This window comes from Schistocerca serialis, chromosome 8 (genome assembly GCF_023864345.2).
Source record: "Schistocerca serialis cubense isolate TAMUIC-IGC-003099 chromosome 8, iqSchSeri2.2, whole genome shotgun sequence".
NCBI classification, from domain to species: domain Eukaryota; kingdom Metazoa; phylum Arthropoda; class Insecta; order Orthoptera; family Acrididae; genus Schistocerca; species Schistocerca serialis.
In genome coordinates, this window is record NC_064645.1 from 126,209,136 (window position 1) to 126,226,393 (window position 17,258).

Below are 17,258 nucleotides of genomic sequence, written 5' to 3' on the forward strand. Positions count from 1 at the left end.
TATACAATCACACTCAAATCATCCTCTCACACCTGGGACACCCCAGCTGCAGGTGGATCGAAGACGGCTCTACCCAAAAAGTTGGCATAGTACTGATGGTATAGCGGATGGTGCACGAGAAAAGTAAAGCGATCTTGCAGAAACGTCCAGAAATTAAGAACACTTTTATAACGTTCGTGGAACAAATAAGAGATCGGGAGGTCTTTTAGGCAGATCACAGCATTGATTTTCGTACGTGGGAAATATGTCTCATCTGGGAACAGAAGGCGTGTTCGTCCGCATCAAGCGTGTGAGAAGTATGACACAGCGGTGAATCTGTCACTTTCATGGCATGTAGACGAAGTTATGTCATGTATTTTCCGTTAACGACCAGATACCAAGTCGCACGAGGGCTTGTGTCTAGGAGGACGTGGTGCACAGAACGCCAAACCACGGGCCATGCGATTGTAGGATTTCGGTTCAAATGACTCTGAGCACTATGGGACTCAACTGCTGAGGTCATTAGTCCCCTAGAACTTAGAACTAGTTAAACCTAACTAACCTAAGGACATCACAAACATCCATGCCCGAGGCAGGATTCGAACCTGCGACCGTAGCGGTCTTGCGGTTCCAGACTGCAGCGCCTTATAACCGCACGGCCACTGCGGCCAGCGTAGGATTTCGGCTTTCCACAACATTCCGAGAATGATTTCTCATCATTAGGCGGTAAACATCACGTGCCGTAATGTTCCTGGTACTAGGTAAGTTGGAATGGACATAACCGTATTCGATGAAACAGGTCCTGACATGTGCGAGAGAGGAAGATGGGGTATTGCAACGGGTGCCACTGGAGAGCGAGGGGCTAGTTCGTCAATCAGTCTTCCCGATAATCCGGTTCGGAGGCGGGTCCACGATTTAACCATCGTACTTACAGAAAGGGCAGCTGCTCTCGCTTTGACGTTGACAAGGTCGAGGCCGCCATCTCGAGGAGGAAGTGTCAGCGTGTCGCAGCGGACTTTGAAGATAAAGTAGCCGAACGCCGCCGGAAGTCTATGTGCCACTGTCTCTGGCATCGGTCAAATCTGTGCTAAATGGGGTAGTCGCGAGACTAGATGAGTGTTAACAAAATCCACCCGTTGTAACACGTCTAATGCCCTCAGAAGGTTGCCACAATTGTTCGTGCGGATAGCTTAAATCAGGCTTTTATAGTTAAATGAGATCGTGCGCTGTATGTCACGAGTGAAGGTGACCCCCAAACATTTGAGCTTGTCCACTAATGGCAATGGAGCCACACTCTCTGCTGGAAGACCTCTACCGACGAACATAGAGCTAGATTTCGTCAGGTTCACACGGCTGCCCGCAGCAGTCTGGTACAGGTTGATCCATGCCAGTGCCTCTCGCACTTCATCCTCCGATAGAACCAAGAAAACTACGTCATCTGCATAGGCATGGCAGATGAAAGTATACCCCCTCATTGTTATCCCTGTCAGCCGGCTCCTCAAACCGTGTAACAGTGGCTCAAGGACGGTGGCGAATAGGAGCATAGACAGCGGACATCCTTGACGGACCGACCGCATGACATTAATAGGGCCCGCCACACGGCCATTGATCAGCACTCGCGACTTGATACCTCGGAGGAGCCGCAAGACGATGTGTATAAACCTGTGGGGGAAGGCCATCTGTCGGAGTACGTTTTCTAGAAAGTCATAACTCACTCTATCAAAGGCGTGGTCGAAGACCACTGTCACTAAGGCACCGCGACTGCACCAGGTCGTGGCCAGATCTATGACGCCACGGTAATCGCTGAGTGCCGTCTGAATGTTACTGTCACCACCAAAGCACGTTTGATCCAGAGAAATGACTTGAGGGATGACGCGCCGAAGGCAATCGGCAAGAATCCGAGTAAAAATCTTGAAGTCACAATTTAACATACTCAACGGCCGATAATGTCCTACTCCGTGACCTCCCGATGGCTTGCTGACCTGGATAAGCAAGCCTTCTACGAATTCGGGTGGGAGCGGAAGGTCAGGGTTCATCAGTTCTTCATACATCGCAGTCCAGCTTGAGCTCATGTGCGGTAAAACTCCAGCGGAAACCCGTCGGGACTTGCGGCTTTGTTCGCCGCACCCTTATAAAGTGCATCAGCGACGTCAGCAGCCCGTAATTGTCGCCGTTAGAATCTCCGCAGCAGCCCCGTCAAGGATACCTGTCAAGGAATGGAGGACATCAGTCGTCAGTCGTTACCGCCAATTTTTGGTCCTCAGGTGCTTAGAACTGTTTGTAGTGATCCACAACGGCGATTACGATGTCATTCTGGGGCGACGACCATGTGGCATGTCGACGGGGTTGACCAGCTTTCTCCGATACCGCTGCTTCTTTCGGATAATATGATGCATGGACGGGGGTTCTCCTAGCACACAGTCGTGACGTCTTGGACGTACTATTGTGCCTTCAAGGCGGTGAAGCACAAGAGAAATTTTCGCCTTAATCCTTTGAATTTCAACCTGTCGTTAAACAGAGTTTATGGTTCGAGAGGGTATGGTTCGAGAGTTTCCGGAGAACTGTTAAATAGTATCCATGGTATGTCGTTGCCACAGCATTTTGTCGCGACCGTAATTCAACATCGAACTACGTAAAGCAGGCTTGGTGCAGTCGAACCACCACCGGAGTGTTGAAGGATACGCTGGAAAGCGTCTCACACAGTTGTTGCACGTCGTCTCTACGACCAACCTGCATTCCGGATCCTTGAGATGGGCGACATTCAGCTTCCACAAGTCTCGACCGCGCCATACCTTCTCTCTCTAGAGAGAAACAGTGCAAATGTGGGTAATATGGTCGGAGAAGGCGGTAGGCCGTAACTGAGCGTCAAGCGTGGCAGTTACGATTCCTTGGGAAAAGTAGACACGGTCAAGACGACTTGCTGAGTGGTTGGTGACGTACGTATACCCAGGTCGATCACCATGCACACGGTCACAAGTATCGGTGAGGTTCAGTTGATGCACGAGCAGCTTGAGTTCCTGGCACGTGGTGAAATGGGGATGTTGGTCCTTCTTGGATAACCACAACTGAAATCGCCGCTAAGAATAATGTGGTCGTAGTGGCCTACAAACAAAGGAACGACTTCTGAATAGTATCGCGACCGTTCCCGTCGCTTGGAGGTGCCCGAGGGAGCGTAAACATTTATGATTCGGACACCGTGGAAAGTCACAGCAAGAACCCTAGCCGATGGTAGGTAAATCACGTCGTCTACCTCAGTACCTTCCTTTAAAAGAATAGGTGTCCCACTGCCAACGTCAGCACACGGCATGAGGTAGGAAACATAGCCATAGACATTAGGAAACGTCGCCAGACGAAGTTCCTGCAGAAGGGCAACATCAAGGTCCGACGCCCTCAACATTTCACGGAGCAATTGTAGTTTGACAGGGGTGCCAATGGCTTTGATATCGATGGAGCCAATCCTGTAAGGTTCTCCCGGAATTGGGACTACTTGGGTGCTCATGGAGGCACAAAGAGCAGCAGCGAACAGGAACGTTGTCCCAGCCGGCTGCATATCTCCGTCCAGGAACCCTGTCTATTAGCAGTCGTGGGTTGGAGCAGCAGCATTCGCTGCGGTCACAACGGTGGGTGTCTCGTCGTCTACATCGTCAGACCACGCAAAGGTGCGTGGATGGTGTGCGTCCAGTGGAGTACCTTTGGGGTCCGAAGACGGCGTCACGTCGGCGGTGGAAGAGTGGTGCTGGCTTAGCTGCTGTTCAACGTCCTTAGGTACAGCACCTGGTGCATGTGAAGATAGTTGTACCTCCGACGGGGGGCAGTCTGGTGCTTCCACCACGGAATCGTCCATCGGGGAATCATCTTGATAGCTGTGATCCTCATCGTCTTGAGATCGCGTCCTTCAGGTGTCAGACGGGGCGATCCGCCGTTTCCGGCGCCTCTTCGGTGGCCGTTGCTTGCGCACGTGATCTTCGGTGTCCGAAGACGCCTGGGGACCCGGATGTTTGGGCACAGAGGTATCGGTAGGCACAACCATGGAGTCAAGGGCCATTCCCTGCTCTAGAGATTGCTCACCACTGCACAGGACGGGAGGAGGAGGCAAGGGCGTCGATCCGTCCGCAACAGCCTGAGGCATTACCGCAGACGAAGATGTGTCAGTAGTGGGAGCCACTGGTGATCGCGGTCGGGGCTCGTTATGAAGAACTTCGACAAACGTCAGCGTTAGCGTCGTCGGAGCGGTCGTTACCTGCAGGTCCCCAGGCGGTAACTGTGTGATTCTGCGTTGCAGACATCTGGAACGGAGTCGCCCTTCTTTGTCGTATCCCGAGCATGTCTTCGGCTGGCCATCATAAATTGTAATTGCACGGCAGCCACCAATATTTAAGTAGTACGGCACATGTTTGGTTGGCTCTATGCGGAGCTGTCGTTCTCCATTGAGAATCGGGTATGTAGTGAACTGAACCCACATTTCAGCTGTATGACAAATCACCTTTCCATATTGGCGGAATGCAGATACCACTGCACCTCGAAAGGGAGTTCAGATACACGGATTGTCCGCAGTCCAAATCCCGCATGTTCCACAGTTACGTCACCTTTGTGACGGAACTTAAGACCACTTCGAGTTGCACTTAGAATGTCTTCGTTAACCGGTTTCGCGTATACCACAGTGCTCACTATGGACAGGTGGATGCCAGAAAGATCGCTGCAATTAATCTTGACTTCATCTCTGATAAACTGTTCGATTTCAAGTGCTTTTGATCGGGCGTATTCAGGCGAAAAGCCAATCCTTGGCGTCGATTTTCTGTGGGCATAAGCCATTCTCATTCGAAGGAAATACAGTGCGCTAAGACGGCAGAGTCATGTAAACAACGCCGCGAGCGAGCTGCGCGGCGAGGACGTAAACAAGACGTCCGTGCCGCTAGCGTGCCGAAAGGCGACTGCCAATCTTCTCTGTATCGTTCCAGTTTTAGTATATGTACCGCCGAAGGGAATACGTATTAGGCAATTGCGTTAACCACTCCACCACGAAGACACAGTGTTTATCGCAACTGCGCGGACTATTCGGTACGCCTCTCAGCCGACCCACATTCCCACCTTGTGGACACACAGTTACGTCCGATCTCTTGTGGGAATCTCCAAGTAGCGATCATGGAGGACGTGGACACGGACTGCGGATAGGTGGCGCTAAGTGGGAAAGTCAGTCAGCATAGAGGTGTGCCGAGATAGTCGATGCCATTGAGATAAACACTGTGTCCAGGTGGCGCAGTGGTTAACGCAACCGCCTATTAAGCAGGAGATCCTGGGTTCAAATCCGAGTCTGCCTCACATTTTGACTCGTCCTGCACAAAGTCCTGGTGCAGCCGACTGAAATCCGGTATCGAAGGACAGAGCGGATGAGGTTGTGGAAAGGGGCCAAGATCAATTACTGTTAGTTACACAAGAACACACAACTTTATTCCTCGAAAATCAATGCACAGTTTTCTCTTTAAAACAACAAGGATCAATTCACGGTTCAGCGCCCAAGTAACTTCGCAATAATGAAGTTTAAATAACTCCTTTTAAAACACAGGGATTTAGAGAAATATCTGAAGGTCTTATTTGAGTAAAATTAAAATATCTTCTCGGCTAAAGGCCAAAATAATATTTCAGATCAGCAAAGGAAATTCTTTAAAAGGCAAGCATTTACCAATTTCGGCTAGAAGCCATACTAAGGAAAATTTAAATTAATTCCTCGGCTGAAAGCCCAATAATATTTCAACATAATAAAGGGGAACCTTTAAAGACAAGCATTTACACAGTACAACAGAAAACCATCTTAATAAAACTTGAAATATCTTGACGGCTGAAGGCCCCAATCAATTATTCAAAATAATTAAAGACAAACCTTAAGATAAGCATTTACACAGTACGGCTGAAGGCCATTTTAAGAATTCAAGATAATTAAAGACAAACCTCACAAACAGGAATTTACACATTACATCATAAAACCACAGATTCTAAAACAAACGCGGCTGAAGGCCTAAACACAGACCAACAAGAATTTTAAATAAAACGCGGCTGAAGGCCTAATCTTAAAATATTTCACATAATATTCGGCTGAACACCATACACTGAACATAGGAAAAAGTTAAAACACAGCTGAAGGCCTGGCACAGTACTTGCGACAAAAGAAAATCACAATTACAAACAGCAGAACAGTGGTGCTCAAAAGTGTTCCAAGGGTCGGCCTGGGGAGGAAACTCTAACAACAGTTTAGGTGAGACAGGCATGCAAGCGTAATACTAAATAATCGGGTGGCAGCACGACCTAGGGACGGCTGAAGAACCAACCAACAACCTAATCAATTCCCTACTCTGTCGCAACCGACCGGCTGGCTACTCCAGTATGCAGACAGCATTCATCTGCTCAGCGGAAATCACAGAAGCTACCCACAGTTCCACGTAAACACTTGCACCAAGAATTCTGACAATCCTAAAACCAATCACCGTGGAAAAACAAGGAGAAATGACAAGTCACACACACACACACACAGAGTTTCCATAAGCGGTCGGCGACCAAATACACGTCGTCCGATGAGACGACCGACCGAACGACCAACCAAGGTCGTCCCTCACCTAAAGCCGTTGGCACACGGACCGTGCTGTCGAACGTTAACGTTGAGCGTGCCGAGTTCAACGTGCTGCTGAACGCTCAGGAATGATGCGACTTGTGCATACGGTACGCGGGCCCCAGCGTGGTATACGCGATCGCAACGCACTCCAGCGGCAGTTTGAGTAAGGTTTCTAGTAAATCACACTGTTTACTCAACGGGTGCGCGTAAAAATCCCACGTTAGGTCCATCGTCCACATAAAGGAAACGATCATGTCAAATCAGTAAGGACACAGGCTTATAAAAGTTCCATCACAAACAGTGCGGTACAAATTTGGAATACTTGTCCGCGTAAGATAAACGTTATTCCATCATTCCCACATTTTAGTAAAACCCCAAGGTCAGTCTTACTTGATCACCGTTCCTACCGAGTAGCAGAATCTTTGAAACATATGAATCACGAAGCGTAAAAGAAAAAGGAGCAAAATATCTTTATACAAGTAGCGTTAGCTGTCCTGTAGATTAAGCCAATCGAACAAAGTCACCCCTCAAAAAAAGGTGAACTTATATTTACATAACATCAAATATTATACCATATACTTATATTAAACTAATAATAAAGTATCAGAACCTAATAAAAACGCGAATGTTAGGAAAAAAAAATTGGAACTGTTAAGACGCGAACCACCGCCATAACAAAGACTCATTTCTTTCTTTTTTTTTTTAATCTCATTTTGTTCGCATTCGTTAATTGCATCTGCTCGGGGCGGACGTCGTGACATCCGTTTTAGGTTCGTTGTTGGTCTATTAACTCACTCGTTTTATTACAGAGGGCAACTAACTCTCTGACCGAACACGATGAGCTACTGTGCCGGCTTACTGGACGGAGACGATACTCATTATGCTAAGCCAACAACAGGCTCAATTATTTCAATCATATTGTGTTACCCCTTGCTAAAAACGTTAATCTTAGGTAATTATCTTAACTGAAATTTAATTATAGCATTGTACCAAGAACAATGCGTTTTGGGTTGATCCTCAGTGTGTCGCTGCCTTCAAATAGCCTAGTCTCATAATACGCTCGTTACAATAATTCTTTTGCCACGAATATGATGTTTCTCATTATTGTATTGGACCGAATCACACAGTTAACAACGGGTTTTCCAGTGATTCTAAATTTGCTGGTGCTCAGAAACGGCAAATATACGTATAGGCTTGAAATGAATGCCAGTATGGCGCCTCACAACTCTATAGTGAAGGGAGACGGCGTGCGTGTGACGTAGGTGGCGTTGTGCCATCTCATTGGTCAACGCTCAGACGCACGCTCAGAATATCTGACAAGCCAGATACCGCTCTGCTCGTTCGGAAAGACTCTCGAACGTGCTATTCCACGCTATGACGTCAGAATCTCGGCACGCTCAACGCTCAACGTTCGCATGCACGGTCCGTGTGCCGACGGCTTAAGTTATGAGTGTCGGCAACGGTCGGGCTAGTCTTGGCTGTCCGGAGCTCACTGCAGCTCCAACGCGACTCAACTCTATGTCCGTTCGGAACTCGGAGACACGGCGACCCGGGAACACTGGCTCGGACCCACCCATGCAGAGGTAACTTTTGCCCATCGGTGACGACATCTCTGCACTAGGAAGGAACCGACCCACGTCCGGCAATATGACCAACTCCCGAGGTCCAGAAACGGTCAAAAGACCAAATACACGTCGCCCTATGACACGATCAATGAACGGTCGTTCCCGCTCCAATCTCCTTCCATCGGACAGTTCACGTGTGTGGCCAACAGTCAGCAAATACTGGCTGTCCGTGCCTCACTGGCGCTCCGTCCCCGACTGAACTCCCGACAGACGACGACCCGGAAATACAAGCGGTCGCCCCAGAGATAGTACGACACTACACTTATCGATAAGTGCTGTTGCTGCCACTCACGGGAAAGCAAACCAGCAACCTAGTGACGCCAGTAAATCGAATTAAAAGAAAAACCAGGCGGCAGAACCACAAAAATAAGATGACGAGCAATAAACGGCATGACCACGAGCCGCGCCCATTCTCTTACCTTTCTTCGCCCTCCTCTGGTAGTTTACGTAAGCTTAGAGTTCTCACAAAGAGCAATGAAAAAATGCAAATACTACTTGGGTTCATAGCAGGGACAAGGAACCGTTCCATTACAAATGCTGACGGAAAATATTGGTAATCCGGCGGTAAAGAGGTGATCTCGCATAGCACTGTTGGCTATGGGATACTAAGGGACTTATTAGTAATATAAAGTAGGATTCTTGGCTACTCATATACTAGAACCTTTTATTTTCGAACAGCGAAAATTGTCTCTAAACGGCAGCTGTGTAGTGTAGGTGAATGCAACTATGTTTCTAGATTCTCATTAGTTTGCGTAATAATGATCTTACTTACAAATTTCGTAAAAGTTACCATTGTTACTACTACTAGCACTGTCACCATTATTACCACATCTCCCTACGTTTACTTCCATCTTTATTATTGTTGCTATTTTTATGACAATCATAAGAAAACTTTGTCTTCTCACCATTTTAAACATACCAGTAGTCCACTTGAAAACAGCTTTTGCGTCTTAGAGTTTTCAAAGTCTGTGGCATTCCAGTCACAAGCGCACATTGTCCGCTTTTTGGCCTCTACAGAGGACGATGTGTTAGTCTGCCTCTGACGCACATTTCTTTGTGGACGGCAGTCTTTGCCTGGGCATCCGCGTCTCCCTGCCCTCTCGGATTCCTTGGGCGTGGAGGCTTGTACTACAACTGCGCTTCAGTTCCAGTAGTACCAGAGGCAGCAGACACATTCACATGACGCGCTTCCAAGCTTATCTCTACCCACCTCAGCAGTGCAGTCTAGGATCTGCCAGGCTGACTAGTACAGAACCTTCTTACTTTCTGGTATTCAGTGTTGATTCAGTTACCATTAACCATTACTAGTCCGCAGGAGGGGGCCAGACAGTGTGCCCTGGTGTGCCTTCTTTTTCCTCAGTCACATTCTTTTGTTTCTGTTCTTCATATTAGGTGCAAGTACGTAGCCTACGGTCAGTGATTCGTTCGAAGGTGGGTCAGTCATCTTTGGGGGTTAGGTATCACAAAAGGAGCCTTCGCTGACCGCTATGCAGTCGACCAATGGGCTGTTCAATGAAGCTGCACATCTTCCCTCCATGTGAGAATAAAACGTAGTAGTTTGCACGGGAGCATAAAAGCGCCTCTTCTACTTACTCATTTCAATCAACTAACCTATAGTTATCCGTTTTCAAACACTTATTTCCGTAAATATTGTTTCATTTGTTTAACTACGTAACAGTTGAGCAAATGGCAAAACAAGTAGTTTCTATCAAAAACGAATTTGTGTTTATGATCCAGAAACCAAGCCACAATCGAACCAGTCGAGAACCGTTTCGTCATCAACACTGAAGAAAACAAAAAAAAAGCTCTCCGTCTTCAGGCCACGAGGGTCCTAGCGTGACCATCCGACCGCCGTGTCATCCTCAGTGGAGGATGCGGATAGGAGAGGCGTGGCGTCAGCACACGGCTCTCCCGGTCGTTATGATGGTATTCTTGACCGAAGCCGCTACTATTCGGTCGAGTAGCTCCTCAATTGGCATCACGAGGCTGAGTGCACCCCGAAAAATGGCAACAGCGCGTGGCGGCCTGGATGGCCACCCATCCAAATCCTGACCACGCACAACAGCGCTTAACTTCGGTGATCTCACGGGAACCCGTGTGTCCACTGCGGCAAGGTCGTGAAGAAATCAAAACAGATTAAAAATAACGTGAGAAAAATAATGATTTCTTGCCTCGACGTTAGGAAAATAGTCCACCACGAATAGGTCCCTGTGTATCTCACATTAAAAATATTATGCCCCGTACTGTAGAAAAAAATAGAACAATTTGCAATGTGGTGATCATCCATCGCGATAACGCCCCCAGTCAAACAGAGTTGAGGGTCGGGCAGTATTTGACAAAAAACAAAACGACAATAATTTCGCACGCACCCTACACACTGGATGTGCCTACATTGTGATATTCCCTAGAATTAATACGCTGAAATGCTTGTTATTTTCTCTCTGTCCCCCTCCAGAACAAATTATGGTAATGAGGTAATTTCCGCTTTCAAGATTTGAAGCTGGAAGCTACTTATCGACAGCAACCGTGCTGGAATGCACTGGAGAACCCGGTTGCAGACGTTAATTACGAGGTAGAGATTTGCCAATACTGTTGTTATTCTTTGTATCGCTTTAGGTATTCTATCATTGCGTTCATTCTTTCCCGAACGTTGCATCGTAATGTGGTAAGGTTTGCTACCAGCACTACACAGATTATCTTAGACCTTTGGAGTGAATTTTATACGGATTGTGGTGGATTCTAATCTCAGTGATTTGAGATTAGGAGCCAATGGTCGGAAATAAGTGTACAATTTTTTTTAACTACATAGACAACCTGTATATTATACCAGCAACTTAATCACACAGCAGTAGTTCAAAGTGACGACTGCCAGCTCCATAGCTTCCACTGACAGAGCTGAACTTTGAATTCAATATCATATGGTACCAAGGCATGTAATCTGTCTTTAAGTTAGGAGTGTAACTGCTGTGCCTCTAGTATTCTCCACACTCTGTTGTTGTAAATGTGCACGGACGAGGAGATGGTATCTTATTGATGAATCTGACCTCATGCTGTCGAACACCGTCTCCTCAACTTACACCTTGCAAAAATTGCCTATCAAGATCTTTATACCGGCATCTGTGGTGTGAACTTCAAATTTCAATATAAAATGTCTGAGGTAGCTCTAAAAACATAGAATTCCATATGTCACCACAGCAATTTGAAACGCTTGATACCCAACCTTCGGCTGCAGTCACGAACTGTAACTAGTGGTAATATCGGCTGCAAACTACACTACTGGCCATTAAAATTGCTACACCATGAAGATGTGCTACAGACGCGAAATTTAACCGACAGGAAGAAGATGCTGTGATATGCAAATGATTAGCTTTTCAGAGCATTTACACAAGGTTGGCGCTGGTGGCGACACCTACAACGTGCTGACATGAGGAAAGTTTCCAACCGATTTCTCATAGACAAACAGCAGTTGACCGTCGTTTCCTGGTGAAACGTTGTTGTGATGCCTCGTGTAAAGAGGAGAAACGCGCACCATCACGTTTCCGACTTTGATAAAGGTAGGATTGTAGCCTATCGCGATTGCGGTTTATCGTATCGCGACATTGCTGCTCGCGTTGTTCGAGATCCAATGACTGTTAGCAGAATATGGAATCGATGGTTTCAGGAGGGTAATACGGAACGCCGTGCTGGATCCCAATGGCCTCGTATCACTAGCAGTCGAGATGACAGGCATCTTATCCGCATGGCTGTAACAGATCGTGCAACCACTCGATCTCCGAGTCAACAGATGGGGACGTTTGCAAGACAACAACAATCTGCACGAACAGTTCGACGACGTTTGCAGTAGCATGGACTGTCAGCTCGGAGACCATGGCTGCGGTTACCCTTGACGCTGCATCACAGACAGGAGCGCCTGCGGTGGTGTACTCAACGACGAACCTGGGTGCACGAATGGCAAAACATTATTTTTTTGGTTGAATCCAGGTTCTGTTTACAGCATCATGATGGGCGCATCCGTGTATTCGTCATCGCCATACTGGCGTATCACCCAGCGTGATGGTATACGGTGCCGTTGGTTATACGTCTCGGTCACCTCTTGTTCGCATTGACAGTACTTTCCACAGAGGACGTTACATTTCAGATGTGTTACGACCCGTGGCTCTAGCCTTCATTCGATCCCTGCGTAACCCTACATTTCAGCAGAATAATCCACGGCCGCATGTTGCAGGTCCTGTACGGGTCTTTCTGGATACTAAAAATTTTCGACTGCTGGCCTGGCCAGCACGTTCTCCAGATCTCTCACCAATTGATAACGTCTGGTCAATGGTGGCCGAGCAACTGGCTCGTCACAATACGCCAGTCACTACTCTTAATGAACTGTGGTATCGTGTTGAAGCTGCATGGGCAGCTGTACCTGTACACGCCATCCAAGCTCTATTTGACTCAATGCCCAGGCGTATCAAGGCCGATATTACGGCCAGAGGTGGTTGTTCTGGGTACTGATTTCTCGGGATCTATGCACCCAAACTGCGTGAAAATGTAATCACATGTCAGTTCTAGTATAATATATTTGTCCAATGAATACCCGTTTATCATCTGCATTTCTTCGTGGTGTAGGAATTTTAATGGCCAGTAGTGTAATTGCGGTCGATTTTGTGCTGTTTTTTGAAGATGACGCCACCAACGTCGATGTGGTAATTTCTTATTTCTAATTAAATGTAAGTAGCATAGAAACAGTATGTAATGCAACGAAATGATAACATTTTGCAAGAAAACTGCAATCTCGGGCTGTACGTTGAACGACAGATAAAGCCGTCCTGGAGCCTGCCTCGGAGGGGTCGCACAGCAGGCACATCCCAGCAATGACGCGGTGTTTTCTTTCTTCGAAAGAGCCGTTGCAGAAGGGGCGTCAACCCCTTAACCCCCCCCCCCCCCCCAAATCTGTGTGAGGAGGCTCATCACATTTTTAAGAAACGGAGGAACTGTGTCAAGAGACTATGGCGTGAAACAGCGAATTCTGATGTACAAATTATTTGCATAACGAGTGATCTGAAGCAATAAGAAATTTCAAAAATAAAAGGAGTGTTATTAAAGGGAAATGTGTATTTTATGAATGTCACACAATAAATCAGTATTTGCAGCTCAGGGAAGTAGCTTGACTTCTTTTGGTGGAGAAGCTGGCGACTGCCTATTGCTCAATTCAAAGTCGTGCAATTAAGCTGCAAAACCCCACGTGTGTGTATGTAAATTTAACTCAGTCCTAGTTAATCATGAATCAGGCAACTCTGGAGACTCAGTGGTGAATTTAATGCACGCAACAGATCTACTAACGCTAAAATTTATTTAGGTCCAAGCAGTGAAAGGAAGGTGGGAAATTGAAGCAATATGTATCACTGAAAAATCTGAATCTGATAATAAACACAAGATTTAAGTGCACTCTGTGGTTTATTACAAATGCCATTTGGAAAACTGGAGCATCAAAAATAATAATGCGCATATTAATGTTAGCGTGATGTACTTTCCGATGAGAATTACAAATTTGTAACTGTGAGTTGACGAAGCTACTCAGTGATATGGAGACGCTTAATAGTCTCTTATCTGGCTGAGTGAAATGTATTTTAACCTGACCGTATGACGATCACAGTGACTGTTTGTCAGCAACAAGAACATCAGAATCACATAGATCTGAGGATGAAATGATGAGTATGAGTCAGCCAATTTGAACTACCAACTCTGGCATGTCTTAGTATGCCAGATCTGTAAACGACACTTACCACAATCTTCAACGTAATAAGTTCAGATTGCAGACGCTGCACTCATCTGGTAAGAAGCGCAGCACTATGATCGTGCAGTTGGGGACTCGAACACTGGACCCAAGACGATTCTGCCAGTTGAAAGCACACCCGACAGAGCCCAGATCCGTTCACCTCTAAGCTCCACGACTTTTACACTCCGACTTTCACTCACTGTCCGCTACGACTAATATTTTCAAGACTCCAAAAACCAGCTTGATCCTTTCTTGCCATGAGCAAAATGTGTGCACTAATCCTCCCACAAGCTACTACAACCCATCAAAAAAAGGTGAAACCTCAATAAATCAGTTGTATGAATTTCCTCCCCTGTTCTCTAAAAAGACTTCCCACTATCTGTTACATCCTTTTGATGTCACTTCTATCACACCAATCAGAGCTCATTCAGCCATCAGCTAGCGTCGCATTATAGGTCCTGTGATATGTTAAGAAAACTGTCCACGACGCTAGCTGCCAACTTAACTGCAACTTCCGTCCCTTAAGTAGGTGAAAGCTGTTTTGTCAAGTTTTTGGGGAACTCGTGAGATGTTTAGCTGCTCAAGTATTTCTTTTCGCGTGCTTGTAGCACCTACTACCCACTATCCTGTGGAACGAAAGCCATCTGGCGACTATGCTATAAACTGAGCTACTCCTTCTGCTGAGCGTTTGTCAAAGCACCTTTCATCCTCGACACAGTGAAGCAGCTGTACCTGCTTGTCTCCTCGTCATAGTTTTGCGAAAGCTGGTGGGACCATGGCTCCCTGTGACTCGTTCCGCTGGGCCTCACAGCACGTCACCTGTCGGAAGACACCTCACTTCCGCAGCTCACTCATAGAGCAAACTGAAATACCTGGTACCATGTTAGATTATAGGAGGAAATCAGATCAGCTCACACAATCACTGTGATCTCATGACTCCAGTTAAACTAATTGCAATGTTAATATTAAGTAGGCAATCACTGAAAAACGTTAATGAATAGGTAGAGGTATAACTTAAGTGAAATGTGTCTATTTAGTTGTGTAATTTATGTTTTAACAATAAATAAGAATAATTCAACTACGTATTTTATCTATCTGGCAGTAACAGACCTTCATAATGGCAAACTATTTATAAATTATACTGTTTAATATTTAAACATACACTTGTAAAAATCGTAAGTTGATTTAAAGCGACTCTTTAAAATTTTAAGACACCAAAATTGTACGTCTTTAGTGATTACTACGAGTGAACAAAAATAAACCTGTGTTATCTAATGATTAGACACGACTGACGAGAGACAACAGTATACAAAATATTGACACTTAAAATGAACAAAGAGCCAATGTACAAACTAGTAACTGTAATGTGTAGCTCTAACATGCAACACCATCTATAGCTTCTGGCAAACAAAATTTGCTACACGAAAAAGCACAGCAAACAGAAACAGTTACTTCTAAGACTGACAGAAAAAAAATTCTAGAAAGTATATAAGCAAGTGTAGGCTTCCACAGTCAACATCATACTACAAACTATTCTCAGTATGTGACCATGTCATCACATTATATTCACCAAAATTTTTAACCATTTGTAACAATTGTGAAAATATTGGTCAATATAACATGACAAGATGAACATAAACACAAAAAAGGTTTTATTAAATTTCTTGAAATTATACTGTTTTATGCTGATGTCACTACCCACATGTCAGCGGAAACAACTTGTAATTCAACTTAACCAAAAAACCTTTTCAATACTCTTAATCGCTGTTTGAAAGATGGAGGCACATAAAAAGCTTAACTATTAAGAGGCATAAGGTGCACATTCAAAATATTATAACTATTCTATATTCATTTACAGCTTGTTCTAATAATACTTCATTCATACACACAAAACAGACCATTACACTCCAGAAAGGAACATATGACAAAAAGAGTATTTAAAATATTTTGAAACAATGAAAGTAGTACAAAAATTCTAGAATCGACATAAACTAAAGAGTAATACTATTTCAACAAACATGAAAAAGGTAGGTGAAGCACTGAACTTTACTTTTAAGATTGTTCTATCAAAACTATATGAAATACATCGACTATCACAAAAATATTACATCCTAAGAATGACTATGTAAGCTTTAATGACATGTCTTATACCTTTTTAATAAAGGAAACTGTTAATGGAACAATATGAATTACCTAGACACTGCCATTTCAGATACAAATTTGTTTCCAATTCCAAAATGTTATCAATTAATAGTTAACTACCACATGCCAAACACCGAAGTTAATTTCCATAGCCAGTCACGTAACTGAGAGGCAGGCAACACCTGTTTGTTATTTCTTTCAATGTCAACAAAATGTTTAAATTTGTTTGTGATAAACCTTACAAAAGTGTTAACTAGAGGATTTCAAAGGACTGCCATCCAATTTAAATTAATACACAACCTCGCCACAACTATTATAAACACATGCCAGCAAAAGAGTAAAAGGACTGAGATTAGCTTATGAAAGTTATTAACACTGGTAAAATAAGATAAATTGCACGCCAACAAATAATGGAAGATAAACTGTCTACTTTACTGGTGTGAAAGGGAGTTGTAGTGGAGAAGGGATAATTGCATTATTAAAGGTGTATAAATGCAGAGCGACGAGCCTTCCAGGCTATGACGCTGATGCCAGCCCACTAAAGCTGCTGGGTAGGACACCGCTCCTGCCTGCCCTAGGAACACCCAGGCTCAGTTCTAGGAAATTTTTCCGTGCAAGCGACTTATCATTTGGTGCCTCCCCCCTCCATCACTTTTCCTTTCCTCATATACATTCACCTGCGTTATCATTACTAATTGTGTAATGCACTGTGTACAGATCTTGCACTTGAGCACCCCTCTCATCTTTGGGCACCAAGCGGCCAGTACTACTTGCGATTCATCCTGTTTAGGAATCTTATAGTTGTGGCGCCTCTGGCGCCCTCTCAGCTTGGTGCCCCTGAGAGGTGGCACACCACACTCTCACTTTAGCAACATTGTCAGTCAGATTAACATTCATATTTTAGGTCTTGATCTTGGTATTCCCCAATGCTACATTTGCTATGTGTGGTTTATGACTTTTCCAACAAGGGGAAATTGTGGGCAGAATGGAATTGTAACTGCATATGTAACCTGTAGAGAACTTGTACCTGAGGGACTGTAGTGGAGGCGATGGATAACAGGGAGAGAGATGAATTGGCGGCCATAAATGCTAAGTGATTCTCGGAAGGAGCGCTCAGTGGGTCATACCTGAAGAGGGACTTCTC